Source organism: Pelodiscus sinensis, chromosome 5 (assembly GCF_052426305.1).
Source record: "Pelodiscus sinensis isolate ZL-2025 chromosome 5, ASM5242630v1, whole genome shotgun sequence".
NCBI lineage: Eukaryota > Metazoa > Chordata > Testudines > Trionychidae > Pelodiscus > Pelodiscus sinensis.
The window spans coordinates 74,560,555-74,580,567 of NC_143056.1; the positions used below are offsets into that span (position 1 = coordinate 74,560,555).

The following is a 20,013-nucleotide window of genomic DNA, read 5'->3' on the forward strand; positions in this document are numbered from 1 at the left end:
ATTTTCTGTTGGGCACATTCAATGCTGCTTCTTTTATGGCATGGGATTTCTTTGGCTGTGCAGACCACTGCTTTTTGTCTGACCAGAAGTCTTACAGGCGTGGGGCTACCAGGCTGGAATTGAGCAAATGTTTACTATAGTGCTGAGACACCCTCCCACCATGAGCAGTGGTCCCTGGGGGAGAAGCATACAGATCTGTCTCACCCCTCCTCATAGCTGGTATCCACCATTGCACTTTGCTAACTTGTAAAAAAGAAGAAACTGCTTTCAACCAATGTATTTTAGCCTGCTAAAAAAAGTAGCATAGATGTGGAAGGTAGGCTGGCAGCTTGGGCTCTCAAGCCTATCCAACCTGGGGTCTGAGCTTGGGTGGCCAGCCCACATCTCTGTCGGAGCCACAGTGACCACATGGCTATGTTTCATGTGTTAGCTCAAGTCGATCTGGTTACGCAGACTGGGAGTCTCTCTTTCAGGAACAGAATAGACATATGGCGGGAGCACATCTACCCTGAACAAAACACAAGTGCTGGAAGAGGGAGTGATGGTATTTTATACAAAAATGGAATCGCTTCCACAAGAGAGATTAAGAGGCCTCCACCCCAGAATATCCCATTGCCCAGTGGTTAGGGGATATACCTGGGAGTTAGGAAAGTTCCTATGGGTATGTCTACACTACCCCGCTAGTTCGAACTAGCGGGGGTAATGTAGTCATCCGCAGTTGCAAATGAAGCCCGGGATTTGAATTTCCCGGGCTTCATTTGCATGAAGCCGGCCGGCGCCATTTTTAAATGCCGGCTAGTTCGAACCACATGCCGCGCGACTAGACGTGGCACTGACTAGCTAGTTCGGATTAGGCTTCTAATCCGAACTAGCTGTACGCCTCATGGAACGAGGTGCCGTTCCCCGCTGACTCCCCCTAGCCGGACGCCTTGCCCCCTCTCTTCCGCCCCCGCCTTCAGGCCGGTGGCTGGGTTTCCTCAGCCAGCTCGTCGCTGGCAGCTGTGCGGGGCTTCCCCCGCCACCCTGCAAAGTGGTGGAGGGTTTGCTGCTTGCCACGCCAGTCCCCGGTGACCCCCCCCTCACCGAACGCAGTGCGGGTCCCATCAGACCCATCACAGGGGCATACTCCCAACCCAATCCCCCTCTCCTCTCCTCCTCTTCCCTTCCCCAGAGCCAAACACCTCCACTCCCTGCTGTAACCCAGTCCCCTTTCTCCCCCAACCTTATGTCCGGGTCCCAACTGACACCACCACTTGAAATGCAACCCCGCACTTTTTCCATTATTTTCAATAGGAAAATTGACCCCGCATAACATGTTTTCACTTAACACAATCATTTTCTAAAACATATCTAAAGTGTTAAATGAGGAATTACTGTACATGCATGTTCACCCTCCTGCACATATAAGCATGCCCTTGCTCCAGAATGTTCTCTCATGACCTTTCCCTTCACTCAGATATTTACAAAACTTAGAGGTGAAAATTATATAATGGACTCAAATCTCCTTAACACATGTGCAGCCCTGTTATGTTCACTGAACATAAGTGAAGGGAGAAGTTAGCCCATGATTTTGGATCATCCAGTCTATCTTCCTGCCAACATATGTTTATTCCCCACAGTATATTTTCCACTGTTACTTCCAATTTAATTTTAAATGTCCCAAGTTTTGGACATTTTTACCTTTGACTTCACTTTGTTCTAATTATAAGCCACCTATTACCTGAAATAGCTTTTTGTGATAGATAGATAGATAGATAGATAGATAGATAGATAGATAGATAGATAGATAGATAGATAGATAGGAGGCAGGATGGTCTTTAAAAAACAACTGTAGATCAGTCAATACCTCATCCATTGACCGGTTTCTTTTTTGTTGTTGAGACACATGTATAACCTGGTTAGACCTGTTTTGTTTGATCACTAAGGTGTGTGAGTTGACTGTATGCAAATGTTTGCATTTTTTTTTCATTACTGCTGCAGACCCAATCAAAAGAACAGGAAATGACTTAAGGAATTCCCCCATTGGCTAACTAAATGTTCTGCAAAATGTTTTAAAATTAATATCACATCCATTTATCATCACTCCTGTGAGACTTTTGAAGTGCTAACCTAGCACCTGTGTTTACTTAATACCTGCCATTCTCTAGACAGCATTCTCATTGCCTCAGCTAAAGGATTTCCCCTTCAGAATCAGCAGCTAAATGAGGTAAGTTTTTTTAAACTTCCTTTGTAAATTAGCACCACTGGGGATAAAAAGAGAACAGAAGTGTACACTGGAATCACTCCCACGCAACACCCATAACTGCTGCCCCCCCCTTTTGAAACTGCAACTAGCCTCTTCTAATCAAAAGCTGTTGAGCATTAAAATAATAAATGTTTTCATTCTCCTGCCCTGAACTTGCCTCCAGCCCTCGCTTGTCTTTAAGAATGCTCCTTCTATTTGCATTTTCTTAGGGACAGAGCAGCCAGTCTCACTAACTTTAAATAGACCCATTGCTAACACACTATACTTACTGTGAGTAAGGTGGTCAGCATCTGCCCCTTACTTGGATGAGGGTTGTTTTTATAATAATGTATTAATGATGTTTTGGGACCTAATTGTGTCACCTTTACTGACATTAAATAGTACTTTTATCTCCTGAATAAGTGCAGTCAAATCAATGGGGATACTTATTTTCATAAAGTACCACTCAGTGTGAGCAAGGATATTAGAAGCAGACCCTTTTCAACTTGGTCTGAAATTGCCATTGAGTCTCCTTAGCATTGCAGTGTCAGTGGGCACTAAAACTATCTTGCTGTTTTTGTAGTAGTGATGGGTGGTAATTATGGTGATGGTAAAAAAATCCTTCCTCGCTCATTTTTTTGCTCAGTCCTTCCTCAACTAAAACGCCTCCTGGTTTCATTTGGGTCTATATCTTGAAGTCCTTAGCCTCTTCCCCGTTAAAAGTCTTTACTGAAGTCAATGCACACGCTGCATAAGTAAGGACTGAATAAAACCTCAGTAAAGGCTTTAAGAATTTGGCTCTTAGAATTTTGTATGTTGTAGTCCCATTGACTTCCATGGTACTTTTACTTGAATAAAAACAGCATATGGTTGTTAAGATTTAACCCACTACAAATAACTGCATTTATTAAACTCTGTTGTAATATTTTAGTAGAAGTGATTGCACTGATTTTACAACAGGGCTGATCAGGAAATGACACTGAAAGTGTGAAGAATCAGCAATACATTTACTAGTATTTCACTGCTTAAGACATTTAAAATATTATTTGTAGACCTCATGGATATATATGTGTAGGCATTAGCTTGTGTACATGTTTGAATTATGTTACCTAAAAAAAAGACATAGAACATTTCCTTTCCATCTAAGTTTAAAGTGCCTACAGCTTCTTTATTTTGTTCATGGACTTTGGAAAGCAGAAACAAATTCATAATGGTAGGAGCTCCACCATAGCCAACTATAATGTAAAACTGATTGACTTAATTTTTGTTCTAGCATTCTTATATGTACCTAGCTTAAGTGTATCTATCTTCCAGAAATATTTCTTTTAATTTGTGAATAGCACTTATGGGGTATGGGTGTTTTCTGAATGAGATTTCAATGGTAAATTTACTGGTAGCAGTGTAAGTCAATTTACTGATGCAAACATTGCATTTTATAGTTACCAGAGTTGGTGAAAAGAAAAGAGACTTATTACTAAAATAACTTTGACAGCCAAAGAAAACCGTTGCAGTAAAAGACTTCAGAAAAATATGACAAAGACGTTCAAAAACAAATCTCACCATGAAATGTCAATTTCAGCCAATAGTTTCAACAGACTGTAGCAGAGCAGACTAATCCTTTGTTTTTCCCACACTGGGATATCATGACAAATCAGGCAGTTGTAACTCAGCCCATGTCAGTGTTAGAAAATTTTGAGAAAAAGCAGTATTTCACAGCTAGTTATAGGGTGGCAAGAGTTCCAGTTGTGATGGGATTTTGTAACAGAACATGGTTGAGTGAGCACTAAAAATAATAATTTACTACTGTGTAGGAACAATCTGGTATCATCCCAATCAATTAGGACTCAACATTATTCTAACAGATATTCTTTCATCACTGAGTTTTTATGAGTGATAAGAAAGCTCTGTGTTCAATTCTGCTCACCCCTCCTCAATAAGATTATAGTGGAACTGAAAAGAGATTCAGAGAAGGGTAACAAAGATGATCAAACAGTATGGAAATGTTCCCAGACAAGGAGAGACTAAAAAGATTAGGGCTGTTCATCTTAGAAAAGAAACAACTAAGTGGGATATGAAATAGTCTATAAAAATCACAAATGGTATGAAAAAAGTGTATAGAAAAGCCTTATTTACCTTTTCTGACAAAATGAATAGGTGGTAGCAACTTTAGTACAAATAAGAGGAAGTTCTTTTTCATACGACATGCAACTAACTTGTGGAACTCATTGTCATGAGATGTTGTGATAGCCAAATGTAAAACTGGGTTGAAAAAAAGAACTGGAGAAAGTCATAGAGGATAGGTCCATAAATGTGAATTAGGGATAGAACCCCATTCTCATGAAACTCCTAAAACTGTGACTTCTGGAATCCAGAACTGCAAGATGAGCAGATCAGTCTATAATTGTCCTATTTTGTACACGTACCCTGAAGTCTTGGTATAGGTCACAATCAGAGGTTAGATGTTGGACAAAATGGACTATAGTCTAACCTAGCATGGTAGCTCTCATGCTCTTATGGACAGATCATTAGATATAGGAATTAGTGGAGAACAATATGAGGACAAATTACACTCTAAAATCATTTAGTTCCTCTAGAAACTCTTTTAGTTGATTTCATTCACAATAAATATCCATGTAAATATTGATATGTGTGTCTGAGTGATATAGGAAGAAGAATTTAGGCTAGAGATAAAAAAAACACACAAAACAAAACATCCAAAATCATAAATAACAGAAATTAGAGACAGAAAAGCTGTCACTTTAGGTAATCCATTTTATCTCCTGCTCAGGAGGAATTGTTTGCTACAGAGTTTTGCTCTATCCCTCTTCAAATAGTACAGTCAAATTAGGAAGACACAGAGTAAAAAATACAGAGCAAAATTTGTTTTTTTCCCTATAATCATGCTGACGATGCATAAGTGTGTATCAAGTAGATATTCTCCATGCAGGGGATCAGTGGCAATATCTGAAGACAGTCGTTCGAGAGGGCAAAGCTATTACCACTGCACACATCCAAAATATATATTTGAGTTGGATCTGGAAATTCTTCCAGACTCTACTCTTGAGTTTACATTCCTCATGCAATTTCATGCTCTCCATATTAAAATATTGAGACCTAGGTAAGAACCACATCCTTTAGTCATTCCTCAAGCCCACTGACTGCAAATTATATTGATGCATTCATGTTTTCTGAAGATGATCCCGATCACTATGATTTTTAGGGGCTCAGACAAATCTAATTGGTGCTTGAGTTCCTGAAAAAATATATCTGGAATGTGATCTATTTGAATCATGCTGGTAACACTCAATAACCTGATGTGTTCTTGTTTAGAAGGTGGATTGCACAGAACGCACCTGGCTGACTTAATATTGGTCAGTGTGCCAAGACTGAAATGTAATTAAATGGCTGACCACTGATCAATGTATTTTTACTAACAATGTGACTCCCCTCAGTGTGATTCCCTTGGGTTTTGTATTGCTCAGCTTCTCTTCATGCTTCAAACAGCTGAGGATTAAGTTTCCAGTTGTTGGTGAGAAGAGTGTACAGGTTGAACCTCTCTAGTCTGGAATCCTCGGGACCTAACCGGTTCCGAATGAGAGAATTTTCTGGATCATGGGAGATCAATAATGTCTAGAAGCATTACCAACATTTCCACGGCTTATTGTCCTGTTAGAGGACATTTAGGGGTAAATTAGAGCTAAATAATAGCACAGAACACTGAGAGTTAGGACTGATGTAAACAAACTTTATGGGATCGCAGGAAACTTTGCTACACTCATGAAAAGTAGGTGTCTGGCTAACTAAAATCATTCTGGATGATGGATGTTTCTGGATGAGAGAGTTCTGGATTAGAGAGGTTCAACCTGTACAAGAAAAGTGATCACAGGCAGAATTTCCAGACATTCATTTTATAAATGATTTGCTGAGAAGAATGATGGGTCATATTATGTTAAGATGTACTTGGTGCTAAAAGGAAATGTTAGTGACTTTAATGCCTGTGCAGTAAAATTAAATCTGGGCCCAGTAACAGAACTTTTAGACAATAAATATATTGGATATTGTTATTAATTCTCGAGACAGTGTAGTGTTATTTTTAAGTCTACTGTTAACTGAGTAAACAGCTAATAGCACCACTGCCAAAATGCAATGGCTTCAACTGCTCAGTGATCCTGCAACTTAAAAACTCTCAAAAAGGAGTAACACCAAAAATATGTTCTTGTCTTATCTCTGAGTTAAACCTGTGCACTGATCTAGCAGCCTGTATATACTGAGGATTTGATCCAGTTCCCATTAATGCCAATTGTTTGAAGACTTACTTCAGTGAGATATGAATGAGGGAGTTATGACTAGTAGAGCTGGAAGAACATTTTTTGTCAAAAAATACAGATATAGCTAGATCAGAACACGGTGTGAATTCATGCAGAATTTTCCACATTATGTGGAATAAAAAAAAATAGAAACATTATTTTGGAAATGAAATGCTTCATTTTTTAATTTCAAATTAGTCTTTGTTTTGAAATATATTTCACTTTAATTAAAAAAAATTAAAACCTCTTTGAAACTTGGAAAATGAAACTAAATTACTTGGAAAGTGAAACTAAATGTTTTGTTCAACCTGAAACAATTTTGTTTAACTTTTAGTTCATGATTTTTATTTTTATTTTTTCTGGAATGTTCACTTAACTAAAACCCTAGTTATTTGCTAAAAAATCTCAGAGGTAGCCATGTTAGTCTATGTCTTTAAAAAACAACAAGTAGTCCTGTGGAACCATAGGCTATTTCTACATAGCAGCATTATTTTAGAATAACAGACATTATTCCGAAATAACAAAGAGTGTGTCTACATAGCAAGCCATTATTTCAAAATAATGGCAAAGCTGGAGGACTTCTTACTCCGACTCCTGTAACCTTCATTTCATGAGGAATAAGAGAAGTTGAAGGAAGAGTTTTCCTGCTGTGTAGACGGTGTCAAAAGCTGAATTAAACTATTTCGACTTCAGCTACGCAATTGATGTAGCTGAAGCTGTGCAGCTTATTTTGACTTTTGCCCTGCTGTGTAGACGTGCCCTTAGAGGCAAACCAAATTATATAGAATCATGAAGTTTCACGGGTAAAACCAGTTATTTGTGTAACTTTAGTAATAAATACATGAATGCCTATAGAGATTTAGTAAAGAGATAATTTTGAGTGGTGGAGAACAGAGGGCACAGGGACATGAACAACAAGAAGAAAATACCCAGAACTAAGAAAGGGAGTTGGGTAAGCAGTAATTCAGCTTCTATTGAAATAAGTGGTAGTCTCTTAATTTATTTTCAGGGGAGTTGAATTGAGCCTTAATTAGAGATAAGCCCTGTAGCAAATCCAATTATCTGTATACCCTAAAACATTGGTTTGCAGAGGTGATATAGTGATGGTGGTCCAAAGGAGAGCTCTGTGTAGCTCAAAAGCTTTTATCTTTCACCAACAGAAGTTGGTCTTATAAAATAAATTCCCTCACTCACCTTGTCTCTTTAAAACATTGGGGAACTTTATATTTGTGACTACTGATAGGGCTATCCCTATAAATGAACAGGAAACAGTTTGCAACAGCAGGACTAATTAGTCAATGGAATAAACCAGGGGTTCTCCAAATTATTCATGTGGTGAGTCATTCCATGTGAAAGAGATTACCTCTTGAACCTTCAATTAAAGTCCCCCATATTCCAGATGCCATTCACTGCGTGTTTTTCTGCTAGCCCAATGGATTGGACAGTGCATATGCCAGTAGGAATAACAAACTGTAGGGGACCACACAATCAATATTAATGGTAACATTCAAATGAAGATTACGCAAGGCAGTAAAACAGTATTAGCAGGCAACAATGGAAAGAGAACCTTTCCTAATATCTGTAATCCATAAAGGAAGTGGAAAGTCCCTGCTCATTATGCAGGGTATACACACAGTGCTGTGTGATCACTCCTGGGCTGTTTGCTGTGATGATCAGCCCAGATGCAATCAGAAAAGGCTCTGAGGCTAGAAATGTTTGCACTCTTGTACAGTCTAAAGATTCATAAGCTATTTGAAAAGTTATCTTGTTTGAGTGAGAAAAAGATCATTTTTCTGGTTTTAGATCTTGCCTCACACGTCTCCACACTTGACATTCAGTAAGGCTGTGTCTACATTGGCATCCCCTTCCGGAAAAGAGATGCTAATGAGACACTTCGGAATTGCAAATCCGCGGGGGATTTAAATATCCCCCGCGGCATTTGCATTTACATGGCTGCTGCTTTATTCCTGCTCGGGGTTTTTGCCGGAGAAAAGTGCCAGTGTAGACGCGATTCTCCGGAATTTAAGCCCTTTTCCGGAGGATCCCTTATTCCTACTTTCAAGATCTAAAACCAGAAAAATGATCTTTTTCTCACTCAAACAAGATAACTTTCCTTTCAAGTAGGAATAAGGGATCCTCCGGAAAAGGGCTTAAATTCCGGAGAATCGCGTCTACACTGGCGCTTTTCTCCGGCAAAAACCCCCAGCCGGAAAAAAGCGGCAGCCATGTAAATGCAAATGCCGCGGGGGATATTTAAATCCCCCGCGGATTTGCAATTCCGACTCATCTCATTAGCATCCCTTTTCCAGAAAGGGATGCCAATGTAGACGTAGCCCAAGTGATTATATTATATCATTGTATAATTACTTTCCTGTTTAACAAAGCCTTGTAAAATTGGCTAAAGATGTTGTAGTTGGAAAATCAGTGACTAGGTGCATAACATGATTATCTTTCCCAAATTGCTCTAATGATTTTTACTAAAACTCATAATTACCCTTTCACAACAGTATGAAAGGAGCCTGCCTTTTGTATCTCTGTGATGAATTATCAAAGGATATCTGTTTCTGCAATTGATTAATAGACTGGAATGACTGCGAAGGAGTCTTACTGGTATATCAGGAACTGGGGCATATTAGTGGAATATTTTCATCTTCTGCAACACCCATATTCTGCTACAGATATTACTCATAACATTTGCAAGGCATCAAATGAAAAAAATATCAATTAATGTTCAAAATTCCCACCAAACTCCTTCAGCACAAAAGCAAGATGGTTGTAAAATTCTGAATGGGTCTGGGTCTCTGGATACACTATTTATCATTAAAAAAACCAAAACAACTGATCAAACTCAGGATGTCCAGAGTGAAGACAGATACCATTCATCCTTAGTAACTTGTAACTTTTTTTTTGGCTAATCTGAATGAATCATTTATGAGCCTCTTAAAAAGTGCTTAGCTAATCATTTTGCAATGTAGTTTGCTAGTATGAGTGAGTGATTCATGTTGATCGCTAATGGAAGAATGGATATAAGAACTCTTACCATTACCAGGAGCAATAGAAAGGGTGTTTTACTTAGGTGATTCAAGACCACAGTTCTGGACCCAGCTTCCTAGTTGAAAAGGATTTATAGAATCGTTTCTGCAGCACGTAGCTTTACTATACAGAATTACCCAAGAAAACATTTTATTCTAATACCTCATGTTGGTAGCAGGTATCTTTAGAGGTGTAACAGCAAATGGAGCATAAATTAGCTCTTGAGCTTTTCTAGGTAGTGGCTGCCTGTTTTCAGGATCACTGCTAGGTCAATGGCAGCGTGTTCTGATGAAGCAATACTTTTATTCTGAGTTTGATTAGTTGAGTTATCATTTAGCACCCTGCTCGGCATGGGATGGCTTTGAGGTGTAGCATGATGTGAATGCCAGTTTGACCTGGTGTTTTGTGTAGAGAGCATTCCATCCCTCCCTATCTGTAATTTCAGTTAATCTTGCTACATAAAGCATAATCTTCCTGACTCACTTCCATACAGCAACTTTAGCGCAGTGCACAGGGCATTGGAATGGGAGTAATGTGCCCTAAATTCTTTAAGTTTTGCTTCTGAGCTCCTGTGTAACTTTAAGCAAGGTGCTTTGCCTCCATGCTTCAGCATCACCATGTGTAATGATAGTTACCTTCCTTGGTGACATCCTTCATGTGGTTATGGAATAGTATTCAAAAAAGTCCCTTATTCCTTAAGAGCTCAATGTTCATGCTCTTGGTGTGTCACCATTTCATTCGTTCTCCAGCCTACAAAAAGGAACCTTCAGGATGTAGGCTTCCAAATGCCAGTGGATTTCAATGGAACTTGGGTGCGTAATACCCTGGGGTTCTTCTGAAAAGGAACGGCTAGGTTTTTTTAATGTAAAAAGCAAGATGAAAATAGCCCTGCTCTTTTGAAAACAAATCCCTCAACATTTCAGGTCTTTATCCATCTTGAAGAAGCAAGAAAAAGGCTGCAAGTTCAATCCGTTCCCTTTTCTGGCCACTTTTAAGTTAATTTTGGCTCATTTGAACTTTTCTTGGGTTTTGGCCGATAGAAAAGTACAGTGCCAAAGATCTGATTATAGCACTTCCCTTGAAGTGGGGCTATTCTGTAGCTAAGGCCTATTATGAAGCAGTAGGGAGTTCATTCCAGAACTTAAAGCATACATTTATATGAAAACTAATAGGAAAAGCTCTATTGTCAAACCGGCCCAGGCTGTTGAGGCAGATGCCTTGCTATGCTCTTTTGTTTATATTCCAGCAAATCAAAGCTGACCTGTAGTGTTATCGGAGTAGAGCAGCAGGTGCAAAAAAATAACCCTGCTGCCAACTCAAACGAAAGGGTAGGGCTAATACCCTCTGGGAGGTATAGTGAAGATAACAGAAAGCCATGCCAGCAACTGAATTAACGGCTCTATTTATGGTGGGTTTTGTCTTAACCTGCGCCCAATTCTTTGCCATATAAATACTGCATTGTACTGTTTAATGCAGCCAGTGGTGAAAGAAATGGAAACAGGATGGGGAGCTCACATAGCACCAGTTGAGGGGTGGGGGGAACTGTGTGGGAAAACTGTGGGGGGTGGGTGGGTGGGTGGAGGAAGGGAACCAGCTCTCTATTTTTTTGCAGAAGGTAGAGAGCTGCTCTTGCTTCCCAATCCCCCTTTCCTTATCCTCAGAAGGAACCACATAGCCAGACTTTTTAAGAGAATGTTTCTGGCTGGGCTTGACTAATGCTGGTGGATACATGAGCTTTTCATTGTGGCATTAAGCGACAGACCTGAACTGAGCAGATACAGTACCACGCTGTCTCAAGGGAGCTCTAGCACATTGTGGCTCAGGGAAGCACAATGGCTCCTGAAGTTGTCAGCCACAGGGTGTGTGCGCTCCGGCTGGTGCACCCCATGGGATGTGGATGCATACACCTCTGTGCAGTCAGGAGGTGTGATGCCAGAGCTACACTGCTGACTCCTCTTTGTGGTGTGTCTTGCTCTTTACATTGACTGGAAAAAATAACACGAGGAACTGACAAAGGCACAGCTGGGTTCCAAACAGCCATGTTGACTAAAGATATACAAGCATGCCAGACCTTCCTACCCACATACTGCTGCTCTGATTGGTTGCCGGCAGCTTCTAGAATAGTGATGGCCAAATTTTTCCTGAGGTGCCCCCATTTTTTAACAGTAAAGGAATCTGTTGGCAGCCCTCCCCCATGCTATTACAGCAGTTGGCTCATCAAAGGAGCTTGGGATGCAGGTGGAGCTGGGGGCAAAAATGAGGATCCAGGTGGAGCTAGAAAGAGAGGGGAAGCTGCCGGGGCAGGGTGTTTGGGAGGGGGTTCCAATTTGGGGCAGAAGGTTCGGTGTGTGGGCTCTAACTGGGCAGTGCTTATGTCAGATGGCTTCTGGTCTGTGGCACAGCAGGCTAAGACAGGCTCCTGTCTGTCCTGGCTCTGCACTGCTCCCGGAAGGGGCCAGAATATTCCTGCAGCCTCTACGCAGTGGTGTGGCCAGGCAGACCTGCACAGTGCATGTTGCCCATGTCTGTAGGCACCACCCCCACAGCTCCGATTGACTGCAGTTCCCAGCCAATGGGAACCGTGGAGCTGGTGGTTGGCCCTAGGGACATTCTGGCCACTTTCAGGAGCTTGCTTTATCCATACTGTGCTGCCGAATGCACGGCCTGGTCGCTGCCAGGATCCCTTTTCAATCAAGTATTTTAACTGAAAACCAAATGCCTGACAAGTCTAAATGGTGGGTGAGGATGGAGATAGGAGCTGAGCTGCCTCTGGGGTCAGAACTGTGGCTATGGGTGAGGCTGTGGGCAGGGCTAGAGAGGAGCTGGGGCACAGCACAATGTAGGAGGTACTCCCTTCCCACTCCTTAATGGGGGGGAGGGCTAGCCTGGCCCCCACCACATCTCCCAAATGTTCCTCCATGTCCCCCTAGGGAGGGGCACCGCACAGTCTGGGGACCATTCTTCTAGAACACGAGTACCTTTAGAATGCTTTCAGACTGAAGGGATACTACCCTGTTCCTACATACTTACCCTGCTGTACACAGTGCAGGGACCGTAACTGAGACGAGGCTTTGAGCCAGCAGAAACTCAGAGATATAATCTAGACCTCTAGTGAGGATGGAGAATTGCAAGTTGAGAGAGAGTCCTACAAATTGGTCAGATCTACTGCCCCACTCTTCCCTTTTCTCATTCTCTCTAATTCTGACTTAGCAATGAACCCAGCAAAAAAACCAAACCAAGCTAAAACAAACCCACAACCTCCAAACAGAAATTCTTATGGAAATGGACACTTCTAAAAGAAAGCAAAACAAACAAGAAAACCCCAAATTCATCCTCCTTTTATTTTTGGTTGGCGGGAGGGGAGGGGGGCATCATATCAGTAGTTTTACTACAGAAAATAAAGCTGACTTCACAGGAAAGAGAAGTAGTGGTACTGATGGTTAAAATGTATTTCCCTGTAGAATACCATTCATCAGTTGCACTGGTTTTTTAAAGGTTTTAGCTGGCTGTTATGGGAAAGGCACATACAAATAATTTGTCTTGCTAGCAAGCAGAGCATCAATGAATGGTTCTAAGACCCTTCAGGAATAATAAAATATAATCATCTTCAGCACTGGTTAGTTACTCAGTAGCTGTGCAGGAAACTTTAGCAATAGAGAAATAAGACAAGGCCCTTTCTCCCCTACAGACCTACACTTTAAACAGACAATACAATGACACACTCACCAAAATCACAGAGAGCAGAAAGACATAAGAAGAAAGAGGAGAAGATTTAGCACATAATTGTTAATTTTTGTTAGCAAACCCTTTTTTATCTAATTACAACCATGTGGCTTGACATGTTTCTAAGATTGTTTAGGGGAGATTTTTTTGCTCATTTTTATATTAGTTATGCAAAGAGGGGTTTAAAGAAGAAGAGGAACATTAGTAAGTTCACAGGAAGAGGGAGGATATTCCAGGTAGATATGAGAGCTGTGGAGTTGCAGTGGGAGAAAGAGACTAAAGGGAAAATGGCTTCCCCTATTGTATAACCCATTCTATATCATTAAGACCAGATTGATACACCTGTGTGAAACTACTAAAAATTCCAGGAACATGGTTGACCAAAATTGTCATCAAGTTTATCCTGAAACAATATGGGGGCCACAGGTGCCTGTGGAAGTCCTGCATTCCAGCAACATTTATTTTTCCCTGCCTTTCTAGAGTTGCTCAAAATTATGCTATGTGAATATTTTTTGTGTGGACAATTTTTTTTTAACAGAAGTGGAAGTTTTCACAAAAAGTGCCCATTTGGGGAAACATATAAATGAAAATGAAAAAAAAACAACATCCCTGACATTTTTCCACAAGAAATAAAATCCTTTCCTAATTCACAGAGCTCCTTCTCTAGTGGAGGACACTGTCCCTTTCAAATGTGGAACAAACAACGTCTTTCATGCTATTAGAAAGCTGTGAAGTTGGAAAGAAGAGATAATATCTGAGCAACAAGTGAGAAAGAAACGTGGATTCTAAACACTAGACCATTGCTATGCAGCTGGTTGCAGAACACTATTCCCATCCACCAAAGTAACATTATCACTGGGGGAACGTAGAGGTAAACACTTCAATACTAGTGCCAGGCCTCTCTCATCTTTGCGGGTTAAGGGCTATATCCTACTGCCTCATACACATACCCTCTGAGAAATCCCTGTCAAGGGAAGTATTTCTATTTTCTTCTGATTTAGAATTTAAACAGCTCTTTTGACTAACTATACTAACATCTTGAGCTTTGAGGCCCATTCATATGAAGTGTATGGACTGTGAAAATGGAAAAGAAAAAAATCAGCACATTGGACCATGAAGAAGTAATCAAGTAACTTTTCCCTTGCTCTATTAATAAAAGCACATCTAGACTTGCTTTTGCTTTTGAAAGAAGATATGCAAATTTGGTGCTAATTTGCATATCTTCTTCCGATCGCTTTTTCAAAAGAGGTTCTTTCAAAAAAGAAAGTACCTAGACATAGTTCTTTCGAGGAAAAAAAAACCTTTCGGAAAAATCATTCTTCCTAAAAAAATGAGGTTTACACATTTCTTTCGACAAAGGGTTTTTTTCCTCAAAAGACCCACGTCTAGACTACTTTATTTTTCGAAATAACCTCTTTTGAAAAAGTGATCTGAAGAAGATATGCAAATTCACACTAAATTTGCGTCTCTTCTTTTGAAAGTTAAGGGCATGTCTAGGCTTGCTTTCAAGTGAAACTCATGCTGACTCAGAAAAAGGAGACTGAAGCATAGTTTTGGTAGCGGGACCCAAAGCAAAACCTTAGCACATAGGAAAAGTGGACTTGGATCCGAACTTTCCAGCGCAGGCTCATCTTAGTTAAAACTCCCATGCAAGAATTTAGCATCCCTTTGGACATGTTGAAACAACTATCACCTACAGTTAGAGAAGTTGCCTCATACCCCCTCCCAGGAGTTGGATTTGTATGTTTGCTGGAACTATTTTTATTACTGGTTTGCTGTGTTTACTGATTTGCACTGTGCTGCAGTGTAAACATATTTAATGTTCCCCTTCTATTTGTGTAGATTTTGTTGTTTTAAAGCTTACCAGCATGTATAAATTTAATACACACAAAGCTAAAAACAAAAACACCATAAGTCCTCCTCTCACATAAGGCAGCCAAGGCTAAATGTTGAAAGAGGTCCCAACTTAGCCTTTGAAAACACCCACTGGTTTTGTTGCACACACAAACTTGGTTTCGTGCACACAAACAGCAACTGTACACATCAAAGAGGTAGGTAAAGGTCTGACAATAGGATTATTGTATGCACTTGCACACACGAAAATATAGGGGGAAAATTCTGTACAAGAAATGCTGCTATACAACAAACTGTGGGTGCATGTCCAAGGGGATGCCCATCTCATAACCCTCCTTGCAGGCCAAACACGGCTCTAGTGAGATCTTCCTCAGTTTCCCCTTAACTCAGGGCCCTTTCAAAGCTCCACACAGTCCATTCCAGACAAATACTCTACCTTCCAGGGTTCAATTTATTTCATCCACAAAAGTCTTTCAAAAGAAAACTCAGATTTACAAAGTCTTAAACCCTGTTCCAAGTTGTCCGGGGGCTTGCCCTGCCTTCAAAGTTCCAGCACTCTTCTGTACCATTTCTAAGCTGGGCACAGCTCTTCTGTTTTCCTGCTCACCTAACTCTTCTTGCCTGGAGTTCAGCCTTCTCCACTGGTACCTTCCTCTCCCACCCCACTCAGGTGCTTGCAGGAACCTTCTTACTCCTTGCAGTGTCAACACACTTGCAGCCATTGCTCCTTTGTAAGGCCTAGGTGCCTTCCCTTAATTCCTACTGAGCAACAAGTAACCAGTGCAGTTACACTGGATGCTTTAAGTGTTCAATCACCCTGTGGCAGTACAGTTTTAGAATCATTTTAGTAAATCTGATTCAATATAAAAAATAATTCCCTGAACATTACATTTCTCAACTCTCATTTTGAGTGTATCTATTACTGTAGTCCAAGGTCATATCAAATGTAATCAGTACATAAGCATCTTTGGACTGAGTATGTTACATAAGTAATAGTATTTTGTCCTCCATGTTATTTTTCACTAAAGGACATCAAATATCCTTGGATGTAGGTGCTAGGAATCATATGGATTAAAATGGAAAATACATGCTGAGATTGATTTATCAGGAAAGCAGAAGCTCAGGGTCATGTACAAACATGAACTCAAAATTATACTCCTAATTTATGCATGTAATTATGGTAAATGCATATGTGAAATAGGTTATTGCATGCAAAACTCCTAATTAGTTATTTGCATGCACAAATATCCAATGTGTTCATATAAATACAATACTCATGTGTGCAAATTAGGCCTTCTTGCTTTTGTGTATGAGATGCTGGGCTTCTGAAGTTTTGAAAAGCAGAGCCACATGGTCACAAAGTCCATGTTCTGACTCTTAGAAACAGTTTGCAAATGCAAAATTCAGTCTCTCCTTAGGCAGCAGTAATTTCAGCTATATTGGTATCTAAGGATTTGATTAAACTGCTAAATCCAGTACTTAGATGACTAAATTGCCCTACCTCTGCTGTTACTTTCTTATACGTTTAACATAGAGTTCCAGGTTACTTTCTTATGCATTTAAGTACAACCCCCTTGTAGTTCAGCCATGATAGTAAATGGAGAACAAACCTATAGACATCAGCTCTCAAATGAAGTGAATGAGAGGCTTCTTCCCCTTGGCCAAGGCAAGAAGAGCTGCCCTGAGCTAAAAGCAATTTGATCAATTTGTATAGTAGGGGTGCTCTAATCCAGCTTGAATGAAACTGTAACTCTGTATACCACTTCAAGACAGGAGGTGCTGCAGCACCCCAGCCCTAAATTCCAGCATCTATAGTTAGAAACCACTTTTAGTCTTTGTATAGCTTGAAACATCTCAATTTTATAGATAACAGTTTCCTAATTTAAAAAGTACTATAGCCAGCACTGAGGAATACCATATTAGACCTAGTCATAGCAGACAGAATACCTGACCACAGAAGTAAATGTTATGATTGGTAGGATAGATGTCATCATGAGGTGATTACATTTATAATGTGCAAGCAGAATGAAGTCCATAATAGTATTACAGGTACTTGATGCTTTAATTTCACAAAGCTGAAAACACTCATGAGCCAAATCAGCTGAGAGGAAGAGTTTAAAAACAGAAAAATGTGAATAATTGGGAAACACTTAAGAATCCCTTATTTCATATCCCAAAAACCACGCTCTCACAACTGAGGAAAAAGGCTGTGCTGATTAAAAATGTAACCTGTTGTGAAAAATTAAACAGCAAATAGAAGAAAGGGAAAGTTGATTTTACTGACTATAAGTCTCTAGATTATAGGGGAGGAAGTTAGGAATGGTAGAAAATTAGTAAGAGAACCGAGGGACACAAGCATAAATCTATAGCCAGAAGAGTTAAGGACAATAAGAAGGGTTTTTAAAAAGCATATTAGGGACAAAAAGAATCCTGACAATGGTATTGGTTCATTGTTAAATGGAAGTGATAGAATTGTCAGTAATAATGCAACAAACAAACAAAAAACAGATGGGACCAGTAATATTTCTGCTCTATATTTGGGGAAAGCATGTAATACGGTATCATATAATGACACCATTCTTTCCATTCCACTAATATCTCTGGTGAATATTAAACACAAGTTACTAAAATTAGGCATTTTACATCAAGTAGCCAAATAACTTGCCTTTTAGAGTTTTAAAAGAGCTGGCTACAGAGATTGCTTAACCATTCATTTTGGTTTTCAATGAGTCTTGGAGCACTGGGGAAGTTTCAGAAGACTAGAAGAAAGCTAGTATTGTGCTAATATTTAAAAGGGTAAATGGAATGACCCACATAATTATAGGTTTGTTAACCTGATATTTACCTTGGGCAAGGTATTGGAGCAGGTGATACAGGACTCAATTAATAACAAACTAAAGGAGAATAATATAAATTATGCAAACCAGAATGTGTTTATGGAAAATAAATCCTGTCAAGCTAACTTGACATATATTTTACAAGTTTAGTTGATAACAGTAATAGTCTTGATGTAATATGCTTACACTTCTGTAAGGTGTTTGACTTAGTGCCACACAACATTTCGTATAAAAAACTAGAGTGATATAAAATTAACATAGCACATATTCAGCTGATTAAAAACTGGCTAACTGGTAGGTTTCACGATGTAACTGTAAATGGAGAATTATCACTGAGTTTGTTCCCAGTAGGGAGTAGGGTCTCATAGGAACTTATTTGTGACCTTACATTATTTAACATCTTTAACAATGACCTGAAAGGAAACAAAATAATCACTGATAAAGTTTGCAGATGACAGAAAAATTGAACGAGTGGTAAATAATGAAGAGAACAGGTAATTCAGAGTGATCTGGAATGCTTGGTAAACTGGGCACAAGCAAACCATATGCACTTTAATATGACTAAGTGAAAGTGTATACACCTGGGAACAAATAATGCAGAACATAGGACTTGACCCTGGGAAACTGTGACTCTGAAAAAAGATTTGGAGGTGGTGAATAATCAGCTGAATATGAGCGCTCAGTGGAACACTGTGGCCACATGCTCTCCTTGGATTCATAAAGAAGGGAATCTCAAGTAGGAGTAGAGAGGTTATTTTATTATTGTTAGCACTGATGTGACTGCTGCTGGAGTACTCTGTCTCGTTCTGAAGCTCATAGTTCAAGAAAGCCATTGATAAATTGGAGAGGGTTCAGAGAAGAGCCACAAGAACCATTGAAGGATGAGAAAACATGCTATATAGCGATAGACTCAAGGAGCTGAATCTATTTAGTTTAACAAAGAGATGATTAAGGGGTGACTGGCTTACAGTTGATAAGTACCTGCATGGGAAACAATATTTAAAAGGGCTAAGGCAGGAAATTGCAGCTAGATAAATTCAGACTGGAAATGAGAGACATTTTTGGCAGTGAGTTTAATTAGCCCTTGAAACAATTTACCAAAGGTTTGATGGGATCTCCATCATGGACAGTTTTAAAATCAAGATTGGATGCTTTTCTAAAAGCTATGAAACATGTCGGGGAAATTCTATGTGCTGTGCTATACAGAAGAACAGAGTAGATGATCGCTGTGATCCCTTCTCACCCTAAAATCTATGAATAGTTTACAGGAAGAGTCATAATGTAATAGTTTCAGTCAATTTTGCTTGGTTTGTTTTTCCCTTATGCACAGGGCACATGGTTAAACAGAAAGCTGTGTGCCTCCTTCCCCTCAGGGTTCCATACTTTTTGATACCTGCTGTTTGCACACAAATTGCGTGGTTTACTCTGACTTATCTCAGCCTTGCAACTCTCCCAGCCCTACAATAAAAGTTGAGACCCACCACATGGATTAGAATAATTTGAAAATTGCTCAAGTTTTTTTCCATGTGCATTATCGATTACACCAAAACATGAACATCCCTGACAAAATTAGGTCCAAACTTGTGAGGGGAATTCACTGTATCTGTAGATTTGTAGGATCAAAATGTGAATATGGAGATCAGAGTCATTCAGATTCAGAACACAGCTGTAGTATAATGAAGTAATTTGAATATAGCATGCTGTACAAAACTCAGTGGTTCTTTGTAAATGTGTTTTTTTCTGAAATGCTGGATCTTCTCCATAGCCAGGGAATCACTGGTTAATGCTAAATTACAAGAATCAGCCTGGAGTGGTGATATGGTCAAGAAAGAAAAGGAGAATTTTTCAAACTAATTCATTTAGTGCCAAGTGCTGAAGTTGGGACGCAGTGAAAACACTGAAGCCAATAGGACGTGTGATGAAATCCTTAGGCTTTGGCCCTTAGACAGCACCTGATCCTCATTTTGTGAGTGAAACCACTATTCTGAATCCAAACAACAGAAACTTCGGGAGAGTTTGGATTAGGTTAGAATCC

The 20,013-nt window shown here is 39.8% G+C and overlaps 1 protein-coding gene across 1 annotated transcript in view; it reads left to right on the plus strand.

Annotated features, from left to right (window-relative positions):
* Positions 1-2,050: 2,050 nt before the first annotated feature.
* Positions 2,051-20,013, plus strand: part of EHF (ETS homologous factor) — a 41,753-nt gene continuing 23,790 nt past the window's right edge. The window contains exon 1 of the mRNA XM_006124454.5: positions 2,051-2,206. The gene's annotated coding sequence lies outside the window, so the exon portion shown is untranslated. The remainder of the gene's footprint in view (positions 2,207-20,013) is intronic.